Source organism: Neomonachus schauinslandi, chromosome 3, assembly GCF_002201575.2.
Source record: "Neomonachus schauinslandi chromosome 3, ASM220157v2, whole genome shotgun sequence".
Taxonomy (NCBI): Eukaryota; Metazoa; Chordata; class Mammalia; order Carnivora; family Phocidae; genus Neomonachus; species Neomonachus schauinslandi.
Genome location: NC_058405.1, coordinates 102,376,155 through 102,392,900, shown reverse-complemented (window position 1 = coordinate 102,392,900; position 16,746 = coordinate 102,376,155). Strand labels below are relative to the sequence as shown.

At 37.1% G+C, this 16,746-nt stretch overlaps 1 protein-coding gene across 1 annotated transcript in view; it reads right to left on the bottom strand.

Moving 5' to 3' along the window:
- Positions 1-16,746, bottom strand: part of THSD7B (thrombospondin type 1 domain containing 7B) — a 727,150-nt gene that overhangs the window by 179,902 nt on the left and 530,502 nt on the right. The gene's annotated exons all lie outside the window — the stretch shown is intronic.

The following is a 16,746-nucleotide window of genomic DNA, read 5'->3' as shown; positions in this document are numbered from 1 at the left end:
AAGAGCAAAGAAAAGTGCAGTTAGTCTTGTTTCCTGTTAGGAAGAAATAAAGTGTTTCAGGGCTAATGATGGCACCATCTTCCTTCACTGAGCCTTGTGTTCTATAATTCCCACAACTCACCATCTGGGATCAGGGTGCATAAGAGAGTACATCTTTTTTAGTATCTGTGATCTGCAAGGCTTTCACTAAGAGAGCTCCTGATTTTCACTTCCAGGTAGTGTGGCTTGGAAGTGGGAGGAGGACAGAGAGTGGACCACAAATTAGGAAGAGCAGGATATTATTTACCAACTACAGGAACAGTGAAAAGTTACATGATGAGATTAGACTGGAATCAAGAGACATGAGTGGAAATACACAGGTAGATGTTCTAGTTACCTGGACTTACTCCTGTCCCAGCCCACTTCTTGCTACAGTCTTTCTCTGGATGATCTCATTATTTAACTATCACCTCCACTGATCATTACTAAATACGTATTTCCAATTCTAATCTTACTACTGACTTCTTTAAGACCTACTGATCCACTCTAATTAATTGAATGCCCAATTATCTCCAAATTCAATATATCTAAAACTGAAGCCATCAATTTCCTTAAAAAAAAAAATGCTAATTCTCTTGTATCATTCATTTTAACTAAATGTAACATATCTGATCCCTGTACCCTGGTGTCCATGCCTGTATAATTTCAACCCTTTGAGTTTGGGCAGGACCTTTGAATATAATAGGATTCCACTCCCATGATTAGGTTATGGGGTATACAGCAAAAAGGAAGGGAATTTGCCAACATAATAATACGTCAAATTAGTTGATTTTGAGATGATCAAAAAGGAGTTTGAGAGTTTGGCCCAATATGGTGGCATAAAAAGACCCTGAACTCACCTCTGTGGACACACCAAATCTATACCTAGTTATATAGCAATTCCTCCCAAAGAACTGTGAGCTGATTGAACAACTTCTGCACAACAAGAGAGAGACCATGTAGAGAATGGCAAGACAGATGTGACACAGTAACTAAAGAAACGCCCACGCCCAATACTGTGACCTACAGTGGGAAAAGATAGTACTGAGGGACCATGGGCAGGTTTGTCTATCTAGGGCACAGAAACAAACAAACAAACATGGTTTAAAAAAGCAACTAGAATTAAAAGAAAACAGCCTTAGAACCCCGCCAAATAGAGAGCTGCTAGAACTCTCTCCAGGTTGGAGAGGCTTGCTAGCATCCTCCATCCTGCAGACAGGAGCAGGGTCCAGGCATCCTAGCCAGCCTGCCACCTCAGCAACTCCTGGGCTCCTGGTCTACACCAGCCCCAGATGCCCTGGGGGCAGAGAAAAAAGCCACAGTTTAAAAGAGCAACTAGAATATAAAGGATCCAGCCCTAGATCTCTGCCAAACAGTGGGAGGGCTGCTGGAACTCTTTCCAAGTTGGAGGGCCTGGCGAGTGCCACAGTTTATGTTCTCCTTCCATCTTGATTGTGTGGACAATAATAGGATCCAGGCATCATAGCTGGCCTACTGCCTCAGTGAGCCTCTTGCCCCTAACCAACACTAGTTGTCTCATCAAGGAGGCCCCAGGGCAGCCCATACTGGGACACGCCTGGTCATCACTCACTGTAGCTCCAGTCATCTTACCAAGGTGGCATAGGTACAAAGCACCCCAAAACACTCCAGGTCTGTACCACTTAGGCTTCACATAACTTGGCAGGGCGACCCCTACATGGAGTGCTTTGGGAACACCTGGCCCACTTCCACCTCAGCTCCAGCCACTGTGCCAGGATGCCTTGGTGCGGAATACCCTGGGACACACAGCCCATGCCCACATAGGCTCCAGTCATCCCACCAGGGTGCCCCCTGTGCAGAGTGCCCTGGGACACCCAAGCTTGCATCCACTTCAGTTCAGCTGTCCTGCTAGGATAGTCCCAGCCTGGAGACTCCCTGGACCTCCAGCCCACAAAAGCCACAGCTCCAGCCAGCCAAAGTCATCAGACATACCTCTAGTTTAGGTAAAGTAGCTGTTCTGCTGAATTCATACAAACAAAAACAAAGTCAAGCAAAATGGGGAGACAGAAAGTATGTTCCAAATGGAAAAACAAGGCAAAACCTCAGGAAATGAACTAAGTGATATGGAAATATGCAATATGCTTGATAAAGAATTGAAAGTAATGGTCATTAAGATGCTCACCAGACTAGAGAGAGGAGTGGAAGAACTCAAGCAGAACTTCAAAGAAATAAAAAACATAAAAATAATAATCAGAGTTGAAGAATACAATAACTGATACGAAACATACTCTAAAGGGAATCAATAGAAAATTAGAGGATGCAAAAGAATGAATCAGTGATCTGGAAGACTGGGCAATGGAAAGTGACCAAACTGAATAGCAAAAAGACACAAGGAAAAAAAACTGAGAATAGATTAAGGGATCTTTTGGACAACATCATGTAAACAAACATGTATTATATGGGATCCCAGAAGGAGAAAAGAGACTAAGGGCAGAAACTTATTTGAAGAAGTAGTAGGTAAAAATTTTCCTAACCTGGGGAAGAAGAGATGTCCAGGTTCAGGAAGCACAAAAGATGAACCCAAGGAGGTCCACACCATGACACACAATAATGAAAGTGGCAAAGATTAAAGATAAAGAGAATTTTAAAAGCAGCAAGAGAGAAGCAACTGTTATGCACAAGGGAATCCCCATAAAAAACAAAACAAAACAAAAACATCAGCTGATAGCTTTAACAGAAACTTGGCAGGCCAAAAATGAGTGGCATGATATAGTCAAAGCACTAAAAGGAAAACAGACAGACAAACAAAACAAAACCTGTAACTAAGAATGTTCTATCCAACCAGATCATCATTCAGAATTAGAGAGATAAAGTGTTTTCCAAACACAAGTCAAAACGGCACGTCCTGCATGGAGCACTGGGTGTTATGCACAAACAATGAATCATGGAACACTACATCAAAAACTAATGATGTAATGTATGGTGATTAACATAATAAAAAATTAAAAAATAAAAACAAACATACAGAGATGCTGAATCACTATGTTGTACACCTAAAACTAATGTAATATTGTGTGTTATTTAAACCCAAATAAGAATTAAAAAAAAAAAAAGAATTCATCACCACTAAACTTACCTGAAAAGAAATGCTAAAGGAACTTCTTTAAGCAGAAAACAAAAGGCCATAAAGAGAAAAAAAGAAAAGAAAGAAAAGGGGACTCAAAATAAAAAGATGTAAAATATGACAACATATACATGAACTGTGGAGGGGAGAGTAAAAATGTTCTTTTAGAATGTGTTGAAGCTTAAGTGACCACCCACTTAATATGTTATAGTTGCTATACATTTAGGGTGTTATATATGAATGTCATCATAACCACAAACCAAAAACCTATAATGGATACATAAAAAAAACAGGGGAAAAAAGCCAAGCATAAGACTATAAAGTCATCAATCAAAGAAGAACAGAGAAGTACATAAACAACCAGAAAACAATAAGATACATAACTATCAATAATAATACATAATATATAACTATCAATAATTACTTTCAAAGTAAATGAGCTAAATGATGTAATCAAAAAATGTAAGTTAACTGAATGGATGAAAACCAAGCCCCAACTATATGCTACCCGTAAGTGACTCACTATAGACCTAAAGACACATACAAACTAAAAGAGAAAGGATAGAAAAAGATATTCCATGCAAACTGAAGTGAAAAAAAAAAAAAGCTGACATAGCAGTACTTATATTAGACAAAATAGACTTTTTAAAAAAATTTTATTTATTTGACAGAGAGAGAGAGAGAGAGCACAAGTAGACAGAGTGGCAGGCAGAGGGAGCAGGAGAAGCAGGTTCTCCGCTGAGCAGGGAGCCGGACGTGGGGCTCAATCCCAGGACCCCAGAATCGTGACCTGAGCCAAAGGCAGCCGGTTAAACAACTGAGTCACCCAGGCGCCCCAAGACAAAGTAGACTTTAAAACAAAACTGTATCAAAAGACAACAAGGGCACTAAATAATGATAAAGGGATCAATCCAGTAATAACGATTGTACCTATCTATGCATCCAACATTTGAGCACCCAAATACATAAAGCAAATATCTGAAGACATAAAAGGAGATACTGATAATAATACAATAATAGTAAGGGACTTTAACACCCCACTTATATCAATGGATAGATAATCCAAGTAGAAAAATCAATAAAGAAGCAATGGCTTTGAATGACACATTAGACCAGATGGACTTAAGATATACACAGAAAAGGGGCACCTGGGTGGCTCAGTCATTAAGCGTCTGCCTTCAGCTCAGGTCATGATCCCAGGGTCCTGGGATAGAGCCCTGCATCGGGCTCCCTGCTCTGCGGGAAGCCTGCTTCTCCCTCTCCCACTCCCCCTGCTTGTGTTCCCTCTCTCACGGTCTCTCATAAATAAATAAAATCTTAAAAAAAAAAAAAAGATATACACAGAAAATTCCACCCCAAAACAACACAATACACATTCTTTTCAAGGGTCCATGGAACATTCTCCAGGATAGATGTGTGAGGTCACAAAGCAGGTCCCAATAAATTTAGGAACATTGAAATCTTATCAAGCATCTCTATTTTCCAACCCCAATGGTATGAAACTAGAAATCAATTATAAGAAAAGGACTGGAAAAAAATACAAACACATGGAAGCTAAATAAAATGCTACTAAACAACCAGTGAGTCAATGGAGAAATCAAACCGAAGGAGAAGTTTAAAACCTGAGACAAATGAAAATAAAAATGTAATGGTCCCAAAGCTTTTGGACATAATGAAAGGTATTCTAACAGGGAATGTGCTAAGAAAAGATGAAACCTTCACTATTTGCAGATGACATGATACAACACATATAAAACCCTAAACAAACTCTTAGAATAAATGAATTCAGTAAAGTTGTAGGGTATGAAATATACAGGAATTTGTTGTGTTTCTATACATTAACAGTAGAAAGAGAAATTAATAATCCCATTTATAATTGCACCAAAAAGCATAAAAGAGCTAGGAATAAACTGAACCAGGGAGGTGAAATACTTATATTCTGAAAACTATAAAACACGGATGAAAGAAATTGAAGATGACACAAACAGACTGGAAGATATCCCATGCTCATGGACTAGAAGAACCAATATTGTTAAGATGTCTATACTACCTCAAGCAATGGACAGATTTAGTGTAATGCCTATCAAAACAGCAATAGCATTATTCACAAAATAGAATACTAAAATTTGTATGGGACCACAAAGGACTAGCCAAATAGCCAAAAACACTCTTAAGAAGAACAAAACTGGAGGTATCACAATCCCAAATATCAAGATTTACTACAAACCTGTAATAATCAAAACAGTATGGTACCAGCAGAAAGAGATACACACAGATCCCTAGAACAGAATAGAGGGCAGAAAAATAAAGCAATACTTATATGGTCAATTAATCTATGACAAAGAAGGCAAAAATATACAATGGAAAAAAGACAGTCACTTCAACAAACGGTTCTGGGAAAACTGGACAGCTACATGCAAAAGAATGAAGCTGGACCACTTTCTTACACCATACACAAAAATAAATTCAAAACAGATTGAAGACCTAAATGTGAGACCAGAAACCATAAAACCCCTAGAAGAAAACATAGGCAGTAATCTCTCAGACACTGACCTTGGCTACATCTTTCTAGATAGGTCTCCTCAAGCAAGGGGAAAACAAAACAAAAATAAACTATTGGGACTCCAACAAAATAAAAATCTTTTGCAAAGCAAAGGAAACTATCAACAAAACAAAAAGGCAACCTACTGAACAGGAGATGATATATGCAAATGATATGTCTGATAAAGGGTGCTATCCAAAATATATAAAGAACTCCTAAACTCAACACCAGGAAAGAAAAAACAGAACAAAACAAAAAAACAATCCAATCAAAACATGGGCAGAAAACTTGAATAGGCATCTTTCCAAAGAAGACATACAGATGGCCAACAGACACATGAAAAGATGCTTAACATCACTAATCATCAGAGAAATGAAAATGAAAACTACAATGAGATATCACCTTACACCTGTAAGAATAGCTAGTATCAAGACGACAAGAAATAACAAGTGTTGGGCACCTGGGTGGCTCAGTTGGTTAAGCGACTGCCTTCGGCTCAGGTCATGATCCTGGAGTCCCGGGATCGAGTCCTGCATCGGGCTCCCTGCTCGGCAGGGAGTCTGCTTCTCCCTCTGACCCTCCTCCCTCTCATGCTCTCTGTCTCTCATTCTCTCTGTCTCAAATAAATAAATAAAATCTTTAAAAAAAAAAAAAAAGAAATAACAAGTGTTGGTGAGGATGTGGAGAAAATGAAACCCTTTCACACTGTTGGTGGGAATGCAAACTGGTGCAACCACTATGGCAAACAGTATGGTGTTTCCTCAAAAAAATTAAAAATAGAAATACCATATGATCCAGTAATCCCAATACTGGGTAGTTGCCCAAAGAACACAAAAACACTAATTTGAAAAGACATATGCACCCTTATGTTTAGAGAATTATTTACAATAGTTAAAATATAAAAGCCATCAACTGATGAGTAGATAAATGATATATATATGTATATATGTGTGTGTGTGTATATATATATATATTAGTCATAAAAAAGAATGAAATATTGACATTTGTGACAACATGGATAGACCTAGAAGGTATTATTCTAAATGAAATAAGTCAGACAGGTAAAGATAAATACCACATGACTTCACTTGCATGTGGAATATAAAAATTAAACAAAAAACACAAAAAATAAGGTAGAATCAGACCCATAAATACAGAGAACAAACCAAAGCTGCCAGAGGGGAGAGTGGTGAAAGGATAGGCAAAATGGGTGAAGGGGTGTGGGAGGTATAGGCTTCTAGTTATGGGATGTGTAAGTCAGGGGGGAGGAACATTACAGGGAACAAATAGGGAATTCAGGCAATAGTATTTAATAGTGTTGTATGGTGATAGATGGTAGTTACACTTGTGGGCATAACATGAGATACACAGTTGTTGAACCAATGTTGTAAACATGAAAATAATGTAACATTGTTTGTTAACTATATTCCAATAATAATTAGAAAGGACACAGTGTGCACGACAGAATATTAGGTGCAAAACAAATAGCTACCACAACAACATAAAAAGGAGGGAGGAGTTTACCTGGGGGTGGGCATGACTTAATCATGTGAAAACCCTTAAGTGTCTGGGACATTTCTGTGGAGGAAGAAATCTCCTGTTGGCCTTAAAGATGCAAATAGCCATGGGTAAAATGCCTGTGGAGTGGCCACATTGCAGGGCACTGCAAGCACCCTCCAGGAACTGAGGACAGTCCACATCTGTCAAACAGTAAGAAAGCAGGGACCTCAGCCCCACAGCACATGTAGATGAATTCTGCCAAGAATTCCAAGGGAGCTGGGAAGAGGAGCTTTCCCAAGTCAAGCCTCTGCTGAGACCTTAGCCTTGGCTGGCATGTTAACTGTAGCCTGTTGAGACTCCTAAGCAAAGAATCTAGGAAAGCCATTTCTGTACTCCCGACCCATGGAAATGGAGGTAATAAATGTTTTGAGCTGCTGAGTCTATACTAATTTATGCAGCAATTGAAAATTACCATATTATTCCCAATAAAAATCTGTTATCTTAAACCTTCCTCCATCATTTTAGACATATATAATTAGGTGTAATATTTCCAATTGTTGAAACATCACAAATAATGTCCTTTGCTCTATAATTCCTTTGTCAGTCCCTGGTTCAAGATCTTACAGTTTCTGGCCCAGAATACTGCAATATTCTTTCCACCTCTCCACCCTTTTTCCTCAGTCATTCCCTCTTATTATTGGCCAGTCACTCTGAAGAAAAAGGTACTTTTTTAAAATACGTAATAACTTACGCTACTCCTACTTTTAAAACCTTTGCTGATTCTTCATTTCCTTGAAAATGAATTGCCAACTCCTTTGCAAAAACTGTAAGATTCCTTACCAGAAGCTCTAAGTAAAGGTTGTAAAATATATTTTCACTGCCCAATGACCAGAATGACATAGAACGGGATCTAGAGGAATACCCAGAGGAGTCTAATGTGCAGTCAAGGCTGAGAGCCACCTCTGTAACTTGTTCTCCCCTCCTGACCTCCCCTCTCCTGAATCTTGAAATCTGTCCACATAGACTAATCCATATTCTCCAGTAATCTCCATGCCCTTCCTCATGCAAAAACTTTCTCCAGCCAGTTTAGCTTTCCTCATTCATTACATGACCCATTCTCTCACTAACAGAGTCAACCACCTGGCGCCTTCGTTCTTCTGCCATGCCAGTCTGACAAAACTTCAGACCTAGGTCAGTCCAACTGTTTTCCTACTCCGCTTAACCCTGGACTACCAGTAGAGATGAAGAAAATGCTAAGTCCAAGCTTGAGACATGGCAATGTGTGGTCTCCATCTTCGACAAACACATGCTCACCCTGACTAGGGATTCTTCTGACTTTCCTCCCACTCCCATTCCATATTATAGCTTGTTCAAACCTTTTCCACCTGGTCTCAAATTTTTTCAGACCTCATCCCTTCTTTCCCAGAGAAAAAGAGAAATAAGAACTCCTTCAATCTCCTGCGAATATGTCTCTACGCATTCCTATGTTCTTCTTCTCTTTTCATATCATAATGGAAAAGGCATCCATTCTTCTATATAGGGCACATTTTTACCACTTAAGTTCTCTACAAGCTCTTTCAGGACCTCGTTTCCTTGATTGTATTTCCCCTCTCCTTCCCCGTATGTGTGTGTCTGTGTGTTTACGTATATAATGTTATATACATTATATACATATTTTAAGTTATATATGTTATATTAATATATACACATATATATAAAATATATATTTAAGTTCTATTTCTCTTTAATATTGAATGACTTAAATTCCCAAATAATAATCACTGACCAGGGAGATTACACCAAACATCTAAGGGTCATCAGGACGGATCCTTGTGGGGTTGAGAAAAATCACTCCATTTGAGGTCATTAGAAGACTAATTCTCTACTATTTTACATAATTATAATTCTACAGTCCTAAGGAGCCTTGAGTACAACTTTAGTATTAGGTACATAACAAATGCTAATGTAAGATTTAAATACACACCACAAGCATTGCCTAATTTTATAGAGAAACTGAGTTACAAAATGATTCCCCTTGCTACTGAATGAAAAGAGTGGACTAGTAATTAAGTGTAATTAATTCTCATGGCATGCAAGCTTCAAATATAAAATTCCAGGAGACTATATAAATAACTTTTAAATATTTGAGTCCCCATATAGATATTTTAAAGCAGATTTTGAATTAGATGCCCTTTTAATTCAACGAGATTTTTAAATCATTTTCATTTATGCTTGCATATTGAAGGATTTTAGAGAGCCTCTAGCAACACACTTTTTTTTTCTTTCACCACAAGACATAAACCCAGAGGATCTCTATGAAAGTCAAGGTCATAAATTCAATAAGTATAAAATAATTTTGAAATTCAACAGGATTAAGCAACAGTGACATTTATTTTTCAGGAAAGTTATTTTCAAGCTAGAATATACCCCAAAGGAAAACCCATAGTGAGAACCATTAATAATTGCACATTCTTATACCTATCTCATAATTGAAACGATTAGCTTTACTCACATACTTAATACTTACAATTTTCAGCAACGGAATATGATCAAATGTGACTACATACAAGGTTAACCTGCCATATGAGAATTCTAATTCTTGACTACGTAAACTTCACTAATGTTTTAAAAACTCATTTACATAAAATATACCACAGAATAGCTTCACTGGCAACATTCATAAATCTAGATCCAATTGCTATGAAAGAAGCAGTTTTTCTGCCAAAAATATTTTACACTACAATTTATATGCAGAATACATTGCTTGGACCATCATATTACTTGGCCCGGGGATGCTTCATGCTCCATTTTAGTTATCCATATGCATATGAAGATAGGTATGAAGTAGTCATTACAGAATTATCAATAGAGCATGTACCCACACTGTGATTTTAAAGTATAAGACATTACACATAGTAGGTGCTCAAAAAGTATCTGTTGATATTATAAAGATGAACTGAATAGGACCCATTGATGGTATCTCTTATCTACATTATAACTAAAGGAATTTATTCAATGACATACCCAATGGGACTGAAGCCCAGAAACCTGGAATGACTTTTCAATTTATATTACTAACCCCAAATTTTGCTCTTTAAGTAAATACAATGGACATAGGTGAAAACACAGCTCTCTGAATCAGGTGGTCTCATTGATAAAACTACTTCCCAGGGTATCACCTGTGCATTTTTTCCCTTCATCATTCAAGTACTAATGCATGCCCACCCCCCATAAGATCTTGTTTTGGAGAATATGAAATATTGATGATATTAAGCCTGAGGAAATAACCTAGATCAATTTACTTATATTTTCCTACTGCATAAAATAACAGCAAACATCCGAACTAGACAGTGCATGTTCTATTTACTGACACTGCTAAAATAATGAGAACACAGTCCCAACAATAAGACAGGGAAACTATAAAACACTGATCGTCTCTCCTTAAATTCCAAGTGAGGATCTGGGATCACCTTGTGAATTAAAATGAGATCAAGTCTTAATTTCTTAATCTTTAAAGATTTACTGTTTTAATCTATATATTTTAGTGATACTATTTATCTAGTAATACATCATACTGAAAAGTATCTATTGATTGAAATCAAAGTAGTTTAAAGAATTTGTTAAGGGAGGTGGACAAAAACACGATGGCAAATATTTTGACAGTGTTTCAAGAACAACAACTTGAGAAAGTAGATCAATACTTTGCCATTGTTCTCAAGTGACGAAAATCTCAATCCAGGGGTGCCTGGGTGGCACAGCTGGTTAAGCTTCCGACTCTTGGTTTTGGCTCAAGTCCTGATCTCAGGGTGCTGAGATCTAACTCCATGTCAGGCTCCATACCGAGTCTACTTAAGACTCTCCCTCTCTCTCTGTTCCTCTGTCCCTCCCCCATGGGAGCTCTCACATGTGCGCTCCCTCTCTAAATATAAATAAATCTTTTAAAAAATAAATGAAATCTCAATCCATTAGTGTGTGGAAATATAGATCAAACTCAGTAAGACTGCCAGGTTGCTTTGGTGAATTTCTATTTTGACCTAGTACTGCTCCTGAATAGCAGCTACACTTCTTTCAAAGATGGTGCCAACTTTGTTTAGGCTTCTGTAGGGTCTGAGATGGGAACGTTGGGAAGCCCCAGAAATATCATTATCTTTTAAACAAGAGAGATTTTTTTAAAAAGTACTCTCTAGTATCTTTCCTGCATACGACCTTTTAGGCCATCAGAAAACCTCTCTAATGTTAAACCTTATAGAATGATGGTTATGGTATAAATAACAAAGTATCTTATTTGGACTGAGGGCCTAATCAGATACCCAAAACACAGCTGATTTAGAAGTTATACAAAGTTCAAATAATCATGTTGACTAAAGAGTTTTCCTGGACTCTTTAAAACTCAAATATTTCATAGCATAATTATTATGTTTTATTACATCTCTTAGGAAAAAAATCATCTAAATATCAACTACTTTCTTTAATTACAAATATAACTTACTGTGTCCTTTTAGTTATAGATGGGCTATTCATTTTATAAACTGGTCAGAAATAGAAAGGGAACTCTAACCTAGACTTGACTGAGTTACTCAGCTCCCTGGCAAGGAAAAAAATCACTATACGGCCCCAGAATATTCTCTTTAGTGCTAGAGTAATAAAGTAGAAAATCAACCCTGCCCTTAAAGAAATTCCTATTTTGGAAGACATCAGTCTTATAAACGAGACAGAACAATGGTATATAATTAACTACTTAAATTATGTGATACAAACAATATACACAATTTTTTTTTTTTTTTTTTTTTTTTTTTTTTAAAGATTTTATTTATTTATTTGAGAGAGAGAGAATGAGAGCTAGTACATGAGAGGGGGGAGGGTCAGAGGGAGAAGCAGACTCCCTGCCGAGCAGGGAGCCCGATGCGGGACTCGATCCCGGGACTCCAGGATCATGACCTGAGCCGAAGGCAGTCGCTTAACCAACTGAGCCACCCAGGTGCCCCTACACAATTTTTTAACACAATAGGAGGTAGAACAAATTCACATCCTAGCTTTACTTTTTAAATAATTCACATGAAAATATTGGCATAATTTGTGGTAGACAGATTTTTGACTAATTACTTGAGATGGTTCGCCTGCTAAAACTAAATATATCAGTGTTAATTTAATCAACCAAATCAAATAAAGAACTGATCTTTTAAATTGAATTGTCCAGGCAATTTAATCAAGATGGTATTTCCAGTTGTTCATATAGACCAAGTTTCATATTAACGACCTCGTGCCAAGTTCCTCCAGGCAGACGAAAGAGATGTTTCTCTCTTAGAAGACATTGAGGATATTAGGGACAAATGGAACATTAGACACAGAACAATCCAAACTGTTCCATTAGGACAGTGTGTACTAAAGCAGTTCTATCAATACTGCAAATAAATGCTGTTAAAACTAGTGACTGAATGCTTTAACCACATAATAAACTTGACATTTGAAACATTACAAAGGTATACAGACTGTTGACAAACCAGTATTACTAATTCTTAGAACAGTGGCTGCAAGAGACTGCTTGAAGTCCTGTCATTACATTTCCTTGCCCTGAAAAATCTTGACTTGCATCACACCAAACATTCTCTACCTTACATTTCCTTAAAAAAAATCCTGAAAGCTGATCTGAGAGGGTGTCTTGTATTCATCAGTGCTATTGCCCAAATATTTTAGGTTCTGCTCCCTGATCCTTGGAGTTAGGTGTGATCTTTAATTTGCTTTAGCCAATGAAATGTGAGAAGTGAAACACGCCATTTCTAGGTTGAAGCCCAAGTGTACTTTGCACACTCTTTCTTTCCTTTATGCCACAGGGACCAAAAATGTTAGATAATGGCAGCTCCATAGCTAGGGTTCTGGAGTACAGCAATGCCTCTAGGCAACCCAAGATGGACATGGATAGTAAGTGATCTTTGTGGCTTTCAACCACCATGATCTTGAAATATCGGTTGCTTTTGTTATTGTACCAGAATCTATCTCATCTTGATGGATCTGCCTTGGAATAGTAAAGTGTATCTTTTAGAAGATAAAGAGACAAGTCCCCTGGAACAAGTATTTAGAGCACTTTGAAAACCTATATATAATGTCCTGAGAAAATAAAATTAAGCCATATCAACATTTAGCCCACTTTGAAAGGCAACAGCATCAAATGAAAAAGTTGAGCCTATGGATATGTAATTCAGGAAAATTTATAATGTATTATTTAAAAAAAGGACTAGAGATATGGATTATAAATCAAGGTCTAATCTTACGTGATCTGGAATCAAATATTAAATCCTAACAGTTCAGTCTCCTAATGTGAAAATAAAAATGCAACAATACTTGTCCTTTTTAACTCCCTTTGACACTCTAAGGTCAAAAAACATAAGCAGGCTGTTGTGGAAAAAATTAACATACAGCATAAATGACATGGTAATATTTTACCACCACTAAAAGCTGTATAGCAAGGTAAAAATGTTTCTGCCTTATCCTGTTTTTGGTGCTAGTGATTGATGGAGAATATAATTCTGTAAAGATGCTTTAGCAACAAAAAATTACAGCATAATAATTTTCAAATTCGGGTACCACTTTTCATTCCAAATCATTTTCATATAAATTAAAAGCTAGGCTAACACTGACAAAATGAGAGATTCTGTATTGCATCGGTAAATCAGTTGTTTGAGTCCATCTCTGTCTTTCCAAGTCTGCCACCAGCCAAGGCCAGACGCTCATTATCTTTCACCTGGACTATTATAATGTCCCCTTAACTGACTCCATGTCTCTAATATCTTCTCATCCATTCGTGTCTGCTCAGCCCCCATATTAATGTCCCAAAGTATGTTTAATGTCCTAAATATGTCATGCCCTAAGTAACCTCTAAAGCATGGAAAAACTTTGATGAAAAGGCAATTCAGGCAGAAGAGATACCACAAATTAAATTGAGAGGATGCAAATGGACCTAAAATGTTCACAAGTCAATGGAGAAATCTTTTATATGAGAATCTGAGGTTGGGGAGAAGTATAATATTGGCTACATCAGGAGGGGCTACACTGGACAGTCATGATGGAGGACTTAAAAATGAAGAATTGTGGTATTAATTTAGGTGTGCTATTGAAGAAAAGACATCATGAGAACAGGGTACCTTCTTAAAAGGTGATTTGAAAATTCAGAACTTAAGTGACAAATGGCTAGGACTTAGGCTAAGAGACCATTAAGTATAATAGATACATATTACATTTACTTATATATGTTGTTAGAAAATAATATAAGGAAATATGACTTACTTATAATTAAGTAGCTCTGACATGTACACATGGCTAACATACTGTCTAAATGGAAATGACATTATATGTTAAAAAAATAAAAGTAGGAAGGGAAAAATGAAGGGGGGGAATCGGAGGGGGAGACGAACCATGACAGACTATGGACTCTGAGAAACAAACTGAGGGTTCTGGAGGGGACAGGGGTGGGGGGATGGGTTAGCCTGATGACGGGTATTAAAGAGGGCACGTACTGCATGGAGCACTGGGTGTTATACGCAAACAATGAATCATGGAACACTTACATCAAAAACTAATGATGTAATGTATGGTGATTAACATAATAAAATTTAAAAAATAAATGGAAATGATTATCTTCAAAATGACCAATGAACCAGTTCTTCAAATAGCAGCTTCATTTCCCAACTGTTAAGACAGGTTTAATGTAACAAATTCCAACCATCAGCAATAGCTAGTTTATGAGATAGATGCTCCTACGTATCCCATGGGATTCAGAAATAGATGAGCTTAGAAGTGCCTTTTTTGCTTCATCTTATAGGTCCCTAAAGGAAGCTCTGACTAAAATCCAGACATGTTATTAGACCAGCATATTGCATTTGTATATTTTCTTATTTATGTATCTAGTTTGAGACCGAGAGGTCAATATTGGGGGATTTCATATGAAAAGTAAAGATTTCCAGCTTCTCTTGAAAATGTGGAGGATCCAGGAATACCTGGGTCCTCATTTCAGCATGGGATTAATTAGCTGAAACCGAGTAGCAGGGCCTCCTCAGATGAAATATGCCTTACCATTTCTCTACAGTCCCTTAGGGTGATAGTCTAAATTTCTAAACTAAGGCTTTCCCCTCAACTAAGGCAAAACTTAACTCACAATTCCAATATGAAAACAGATGAAGGGGGGCTGCTTGCATTGCAGGGAAAAGTAGAAAATGAAGAAGCCCATGAATCAGGGCTCACCCTACTCATTACATGAAGGCATCTATGAGGAATCTAGCTAGAAACCCCTACCTTGGAAGAGACCCATGCAAGAAAGAGTTCCTAGAGTGTAAGCTTCATTAGGGGATTTGAGTTCCACTACCATCAGTACCTCGTGTATTACTCACACCAGCACTTAAACGTTATACTTAAAGGTGTCAGCAAGAGACATCAAAAATACCTAGAACAGCATGAATACCTAAAATGAGATGGAGAAAGGTGTTCTCCATTCAGAGCCAACCTTCTCTAGTCTCTCTGGCACAGAACAAAGCTCGTAAGTAATAAGGTGTGCATGGAACAAACTTAAGAGATGAAACTGTTTTTTATTTGTTGGAATTTTGGGTCACCCAATGATTTGTATTCATGAACAACAAAACATGTTGTTATTATAAATTCTAAATTATGGAGTACATGATGAAGAAAATTTACCTTCAAAAGTTTGCTTTTGCCAAAAAACTGCATGTTTCACTGAGCTAATGCAGAAATCAATGTACTGGAATGAATTCACAGTACATTAACTTCTTGCAAGTTACTGTAAAAAAAAAAAAAAACTTTGAAATATCGCCAAGGTGTAAAATTAAATATGACTCCCTGCCTTGATTTATACTGTAAGCTGGTAATGGTGAATTTGTTTCACTTACCAATAAATTTGTTTCCTAATGCATTGTGTATCACCTAATCTAGAGATTTAGGCTTTTCTTATCTCCTAAAGACAAACAGCCATCTTACGATTTTTTTTAATAATATACCAGCTAAAGGAAAAAAGTTGTGGAGGGAAGTGAGATTTTTGTTTTCCTCTAATAAAGTTAAAATAGTCAACAATCTTCCAGTTATACTAATAATGTCAAGGAACTGTGGATAATTGAGAGAATTGAAGTAATACCAACCAAGGTATTTGAAGGTGTGAATTCTTGTTTTAGATTTGTTGGAAATGATCAGGTGAAACCAATCCATACTGGGATTTATGCAAAAATCAGGGACATAATATACAGACCATAGAGGTAAAAATTACTTTCTGGCTTTGATTCTGCATATGAGACTCAAAAGTTGAGGGTTGTCAATAGTTATGATTCTAAATGTAGAGATAAGGAAAATGGAAAGCAAAAGAGGAAAGAGTTTGAGGAAGAAAATATTCTCACCAAAGGCTACCAACTACTGATTTTTGGTATATTTTTCATTTTTTGGTCAATGTTCTTTATTTTTTTGGGGGGGGTAAGTTGTACTTATACTATCTTACTAGCTACCTAATACTCATTTTGCAGCACAAAGTACCGTGACAGGACTATTTAAAATATCCTTAGTTATTTGGCCCAAACTGGAAATGAAGCCT